Below are 7,415 nucleotides of genomic sequence, written 5' to 3'. Positions count from 1 at the left end.
GTCCGTCCTCCGCCGGAACCTCCACCTGTCTGGTCTGCCTGCCAGCCCTTTGCCTTCCCCTGTCACCATCTCACATCCTCTGCTTTGTCCTCCTCCTAGTCCCCCTACGCCCCTCCCTCTGTTTCCAAGGACGAAGGACGCACCTTCCGGGAGGGGGGAGTAATGTGACACCCCTGTGGACTGTTTGTTGTGGCCGTTTTGTTTTTTGTTGGTTTAGCCCGTACAATCATTAGTTAATTACCCTCATTGTGCTCACCTGTCTGCCACTGATTATCCACCCTATATTAGTTCCTGTCTGTCTCAGCTTTAGTTGTCGGTTATTGTGAATGTTACCCCGAGTGTGTGTGTGTCTCACCTATCTGGATCTGCCTTGTTGTGTCTACATTAAAAGTCATTATTGGAATCTTTGTCGTCCTCGTCATCCTGCCTGCCTCCACACACAGTGTCGTGACAGACATATCATGAAAATCTGACTTTTCCAGGTTTCAAGTGCTATATACAGGTCCCCAGTGCATCTACCAACCAAAGAAACGTGAACAGATTAACCCAGTAACTTTGTTTTGGGAAGCCTTTATCTGCAAGATTCTGAGAAAACGAGCACGTCTGATTTCGCTCCCTTGGTGTTGTGGCAAAGGGATCTCATTATAATATTACCGCCCCTTAATCTGTAAATTTACACCCAGCGCGTTATTGTGTTTTCTCAAGCAACAACGGAGTACCAGTTCTAATGCCATGGCGAAAGTTTGAGCAAAGCATGCTAACTGTTCTGTCTTTGGCTGCACAGACGAGCACAGAACAATATTTAGATTCCCAGTCTCAGACGAGTCATTATAATATTACCGCCCCTTAATCTGTAAATTTACACCCAGCGCGTTATTGTGTTTTCTCAAGCAACAACGGTGTACCAGTTCTAATGCCATGGCGAAAGTTTGAGCAAAACATGCTAACTGTTCTGTCTTTGGCTGCACAGACGAGCACAGAACAATATTTAGATTCCCAGTCTCAGACGAGACAAGAGAGCAGTGGATTTATTGATTTATTTACTGTATATTGCTGCTGCCACACAGATCTAAAATAAACATGCGATTTATTTCCCAGCTGTTAACCTTCACAGACATAACTGACTGTTTTTGTAACTCAAGTGTGTTTTTAACTTAAACTTGTGTGTGAATGAGAAATTAGTTTAGTACTCACATGCTGTGACAGCCGCTTTCTGTCCGTGTGCTTCAGATGAGTGCTCTCAGAAAACCGTATATCAGAAGTTTAACCCTCATCCGTCCCTCCCGAACCTATAACAAAAGTGTCCCTCGTGGGTCAAAATGACCCGAAGGCCAAAAATGACACTAATTTTATTTTTGGTCCAGAAAGCTTATATTGGAACATTTTTATCTTTTTTTTTCAAATTTTGTATGTAGGTTTTTCTATTATTTTTTGGTGATTTTTAACATATTTACCTTTTATTCTGTATATGTTTAAGAAAACATAAGCAAATAAGCAGTTTTTGTACATTATTTCACCAAAAACAAAACAAAGAAAGACACAATTTCAGTCCTGTTTCATCAAAGCCCAACAAACCTATAACAAAAGTGTCCCTCGCGGGTCAAAATGACCCGAAGGCCAAAAATGACACTAATTTTATTTTTGGTCCAGAAAGCTTATATTGGAACATTTTTATCTTTTTTTTTCAAATTTTGTATGTAGGTTTTTCTATTATTTTTTGGTGATTTTTAACATATTTACCTTTTATTCTGTATATGTTTAAGAAAACATAAGCAAATAAGCAGTTTTTGTACATTATTTCACCAAAAACAAAACAAAGAAAGACACAATTTCAGTCCTGTTTCATCAAAGCCCAACAGATGGCCTTGGAATTGAGTCACCGAGTGTCTCTGATGCCATCTGAACCAAGTTCAGAACCATTCAAAACAAGTGAAACATGAGAAATGAGATAATCTTAAGGCTTCAAAAAACAAAGACACAATTTCAGTCCTGTTTCATCAAAAACCAACAGATGGCCTTGGAATTGAGTCACTGAGTGTCTCTGATGCCATCTGGTGGGGAAAAATTACATAAAATTGCATTTTATGGTTACAGCCAGTAGAGGGGCCTATAGAACCCTATGGAGATTTTTAACTGTGCAAAACAAGTGAAACATGATAAATGAGATCATCTTAAGGCTTCAATTAGGTTGTTTATGGATTAAAATATATATTGAAACATTACAAAATCCAAATAAAAAAAATATAATAATAATGAATTATAACTGAATTATAACCTAAACATATGCATATTCATACAGTTTCATAAATATATAATATATTTATTAAAAAAAAATATATATATATATATATAAATATGATATAAACTCATTGGTCTCCACCACATCACTCAAATCTAACTGTGTTAAGTAAAAAAAAAATGGAAAAATGACAGTCATATCCCAGAAGAAACATGAAACATATTATAATGTGTTCTATGGGAGTGTGTGTACCATGTGTGTGTTTATGCATGTGTGTGTGTGTGTGTGTGTGTGTGTGTGTGTGAGAGAGAGTTTTTTCTGCATTGGAGATATTCTGTAGTCTCAGCCCTTCGTTTGGGTATAAATCTTTACTGGATTGTCTCAGATTTTGTATATTAATTTTTTTTTTAAATGTAATGAAAAATGCCATTAAATTCCATTAATTCCTATGCGGGTCAAAATGACCCACGAGGGACACTTTTGTTACTTTTTTTTATTGCACCCATTTAAACTCCTTGAATCCACTCAAATTTGTTTTGTGTATTTCCGGTGCAAGTGTGAACGAAGTAAAGAAATCTTGGACCGGTACGATCAACACATGAGTTTTAGAATTTTTTTGAAAAAACGTTTCAAATCCGTGACCCGAGGGACGGATGAGGGTTTTAAACTCATATGGTTTAAAACGCGATGGCATTTCATATGGCATTTCAGCGTGATAAACATGATAATCAGAACCAAAACAGATGTTTTTTAGCAGGTACAAGCTGTAATAGCTCAGCTCTATTCTGGAAAAGGGGGCGGGGAGCAGCAGCTCATTTGCATTTAAAGAGACAGGCCCGATAAACAGGTGTTTCTGCTTCCACTCAAAATAGGCATTTTCAAAATTATATAATAAATGATCTGTGGAGTATTTTCAGCTGAAACTTCACAGACACATTCTGGGGACACCAGAGACTTATATTATATTGTAAAAAGGGGCATAATATGTCTCCTTTAATTTAAAGGAAAAGATAAAGTGTTTATTGATATAATAACGTCAGAAATTATATACATTGTATTGAAGGGTTTGTAAACTACTGGTCTAAATTACACATGGCTATGTGTAGACAGCGACCTCTAGTGTAAACAGCTGCATTGTTCTAATAGGCTAACTGATCAGAACATCATAAGATAAAAGACCAAATTTATAAAATTAGCTACAAAAATAATGACACTATTATTGCAAAACTACTGTACAAGCGTTTCACTAGAAACGTTTTTACTTGCAGTAAAACCCCCGAAATGCTTCTTGACATTTACCCAGTTGCTTTGCTGTTTCAGAGTCATCATGTCAGATGAAGTCAATGTCTTTATGGACCCTTTCCTTAGAATCTACACAAATCCTGACCAGATAGAAGTAGCCGATAACCTCACAGACATCAAAAAGCAAGAGGAAGATGACAAAAACAAAAATGTTTATGTGGTTTCCAGAGAGTTTGAAGACATATTATCTAATGCCACAGCGAACACAGAAGATTCAGACTCTCTTGGCTCAGAATTACAGGAAATAATGGACTCTCCACTTGCAGAGAAAACAAACAAACTGAAAAGTAAACTTAAGGAGTTAGAGAATGTTACACTTAACATTGCTGTAACCGGGATGACAGGGGCAGGGAAGTCTTCCTTAGTCAACGCTCTCAGAGGCCTTCCTAATGATGATAAGGACGCAGCTCCCACAGGAACAACTGAGACTACCATGAAGCCCAACATGTACCCCCATCCCTCCATGCCAAATGTGAAGATCTGGGACCTGCCTGGAATTGGCAGTCCAAAATTTAGAGCAAAGAAGTACCTGAAAGATGTCAGTTTCCACACGTATGACTTCTTTCTCATAGTGACCTCTGAAAGATTTAAGGAGAACGACATCGAGCTGGCTAGAGCGATCAAGAAGAGCAAGAAGCTATTTTATTTCATTCGCACTAAAATTGACAACGACATTTGTGCTGAATCACACAAAAGAAACGTTGATGAGCGGATGTTGCTCGAAAACATTCGAGAGGATTGTAAGGCGAACCTATTGAGAGTCGGAATACCCAAAATATTCCTGGTATCTTCATTTAATTTGGAAAAATATGACTTTCAGAAGCTGATCAACACCCTCGAAGATGAATTCTCAGAGAACAAGAAATTTACTCTCATTCAGTCTCTGCCCATTTATTCTCTAGAGGCCCTCACAAAGAAGAAAACATACAAGAATATTTGGCTAAATGCATTTGCGGCCGGGCGGTCGGAGCGATAGCTACCGTCCCGGGATTTTCACTGGCCTGTGATTATCGCATCATGAAGAAGTTTTTTCAGCAAGTCTTCACAGGCTTCGGCTTATCAAATCAGGTCTCTGTGTCACAGCCTGCCTAATAGAAGGAACCTCGGATCAAGCTTACAAATCATATAATAACTGTGTTGATGCAGAAAATATGTCTTGTAGTATTGAACATATAAAGTAATGATACTAATTGTACTCTTTTTTGTAATTAAGATTAAAATAAAATGTAAAAACTGAAATGCGATCATGAATGTGCAATTGAAATTAAAACTGATTTCATCTTAACAAGTCGTATCTAAAGCAATTTAGAGTGTAATCTAAATATATTCTAACTTATTGTTTATTAAGTGGGCTTTGTATATGAGCACATTTTAATCGCAGATTTTACACTGGATAAATTGGCGCAAACCGCGTACAAAACCTCTATATGTTACTTCATTCTGACACTTTTATATTATAACTTGTTCCTCATACTCGGATACAGTTGTGTATGTGTGTGTGTGAGAAGGAGAGAGCGGTAGACAGAATATTTTTAATTGTTTAATCCGTGTTTTGAATGAGAAGGTGAAGCATGTCCTGTCCCAGGCTGAGAACATAGAGATGGCACACCTGCTTGTCAAGATTCTAATGTCCCACTTCCAGGAACATGAAGATGGACTGGTTTTGCATGCAGACGTAAGTATTTAATTTTCTTCTTTCCACTTCACTAAATTATATTATGTATTCTTATTTGTGTATTGTGTGTTCTCTACAGGTTGCTGCATCTGCATCTGATGTTGAGAAGACACTCAATCTGCCTGCCAGTCCTCGTCTGATTTTGCTGGGTTAGTGTGTCATTACATGTGATGAAGTAAAAACATTTACTAATGGTTGAGATATAAAATTGTTAACATTGCTATGGTACACGATTGTTAAAATAGAATTTTCTTGAAGGTAGTTCTTTGAAATTAGTTGTGAAAAAAATGTGTTAATTGTTATTGTTTTTATTTATTTATTTATTTTTATTTTAGGTATGGCAGAGCCGGCAAATGCTGTATGGTAGATGATAAGCCTAGAGGGCTGTGTTATTTGTGAGTGTGTCCAGTCAACATTTTTGACTGCAGTTGCAACAGTGTTTGCTGTGTACTACATCTTCAACCTGCAGTGTCAAGAGGAGGCTTGTTGCACGTTAGAATTTCTTCAAAGGTAAGTATTTTCCTTTTTGCTTATGTTTTTTTTCATTATCTTAGAATCTATGGTAACACTTTATAATAAATATACAGTAGTAAAGTAGTAAATCATTTGCAAACTAGTTAACTCATAGCCTTTCTCCTGTGTTCTTCCAGTGTCTGATGTGTGAATAAAACTGCATTTCAGTTCATTATCTGAAACACTGCCAAATGTGGTTTTATTCACATGCCAGACACTGGGAGAAAATAGGAGAAAGGCGTGTAGATCCACAATAAATCCAAACAAGGAGACATATAGATAGTTTGCAAATGATTTATTAGTGCATTGTTACTGTATACTTATTATAAAGTGTTACCAAATTAATCTAAATTCTAAATCAAATTAATTAATCAGAATTTTAAGAAATGGTTATTGTATACTTTGGTAATTTGTAATGCAACTGCCCTTAGACGCTTCATTGGAATAAACCCAGAAAGAGGCTCAAAGACCTGCAGAGGCAAGGTAGTCTCCAAGAAGACGGTAAATACTGTGCTATAAGAAATACCCTCTTGGTCTTCTCTTTTCTGTGTATTTGCTGCCACTTTTTTTGTATAAATGAAATTACAATGCCAGTTTGTGAATTTGTTCAAGTACAGATATTTATAATAAAGTTAATGATTAGCAAAATTGCCAGTTCTTACGTTTAATTAAAGAAAAAAAAAAACAATCTAGAATACAGTAATGAAACTGTAAAATTACGGTACACTGCTGGAAACCCTGCTGCCAGTATATTACCGTTAATTTACAAAAAAGCCGTAATTCAGAATACCGTAATAAAACTGTAAAATTACGGTACACTCCTGGAAACCCTGCTGCCAGTATATTACCGTTAATTTACAAAAAAGCCGTAATTCAGAATACCGTAATAAAACTGTAAAATTACGGTACACTCCTGGAAACCCTGCTGCCAGTATATTACCGTTAATTTACAAAAAAGCCGTAATTCAGAATACCGTAATAAAACTGTAAAATTACGGTACACTCCTGGAAACCCTGCTGCCAGTATATTACCGTTAATTTACAAAAAAGCCGTAATTCAGAATACCGTAATAAAACTGTAAAATTACGGTACACTCCTGGAAACCCTGCTGCCAGTATATTACCGTTAATTTACAAAAAAGCCGTAATTCAGAATACCGTAATAAAACTGTAAAATTACGGTACACTCCTGGAAACCCTGCTGCCAGTATATTACCGTTAATTTACAGGGAATTTTTTTACAGTGTACATAAGATTTTTTGGAAGCGTCTTTAAATTCACACCGTAATAGCTAAGTTACATGTTTGAATTTATGTGCTTACAAATGCAATTTAAAACGATGTGTGTACAGATTTGTTCATTATTTAAACAAAAAATGTCCATGTTTATCTGGTTACAATTTTAGATATCTAAGAAGTAGAATAAAGGCTACAAATCTATCCAAAAATCACCTGTATGGAATAAAGTCAGGAATGAAAGAGCCATCATAAATACGCCTGCTGACTTCATATGCAATTCTGCTACATAGCCTACACCCATATGTAGCCAACATGTGAGGAAAGTATTCACATCATTCATTCCTATCTGAGCGATTTTTTTTACACATATCTGACGATCACCAATTTTTAAGAGATAAAATCAAAACCTTAACAGCAATACTGAGCATAAATGTCATTCTTAATTGTA

The 7,415-nt window shown here is 36.3% G+C and overlaps 1 long non-coding RNA gene and 1 pseudogene across 1 annotated transcript; both read left to right on the top strand.

Moving 5' to 3' along the window:
• The first annotated feature begins 3,566 nt into the window (after positions 1 to 3,566).
• LOC107699446 (interferon-inducible GTPase 1-like) lies at positions 3,567 to 4,633 on the top strand (annotated as a pseudogene).
• Positions 4,634 to 5,111: 478 nt separating this feature from the next.
• On the top strand, positions 5,112 to 6,231 carry LOC107699462 (uncharacterized). The gene is made up of 4 exons (XR_001635462.1): positions 5,112 to 5,216; positions 5,296 to 5,365; positions 5,552 to 5,726; positions 6,161 to 6,231. It is a non-coding gene; the product is annotated as an uncharacterized LOC107699462 (long non-coding RNA).
• The last annotated feature ends 1,184 nt before the right edge of the window (positions 6,232 to 7,415 follow it).

Source organism: Sinocyclocheilus anshuiensis, unplaced genomic scaffold (genome assembly GCF_001515605.1).
Source record: "Sinocyclocheilus anshuiensis isolate Anshui unplaced genomic scaffold, SAMN03320099.WGS_v1.1 scaffold670, whole genome shotgun sequence".
Classification (NCBI taxonomy): Eukaryota; Metazoa; Chordata; class Actinopteri; order Cypriniformes; family Cyprinidae; genus Sinocyclocheilus; species Sinocyclocheilus anshuiensis.
The sequence above is the reverse complement of the archived record's forward strand: the minus strand, read 5'-3'. Positions and strand labels throughout refer to the sequence as shown.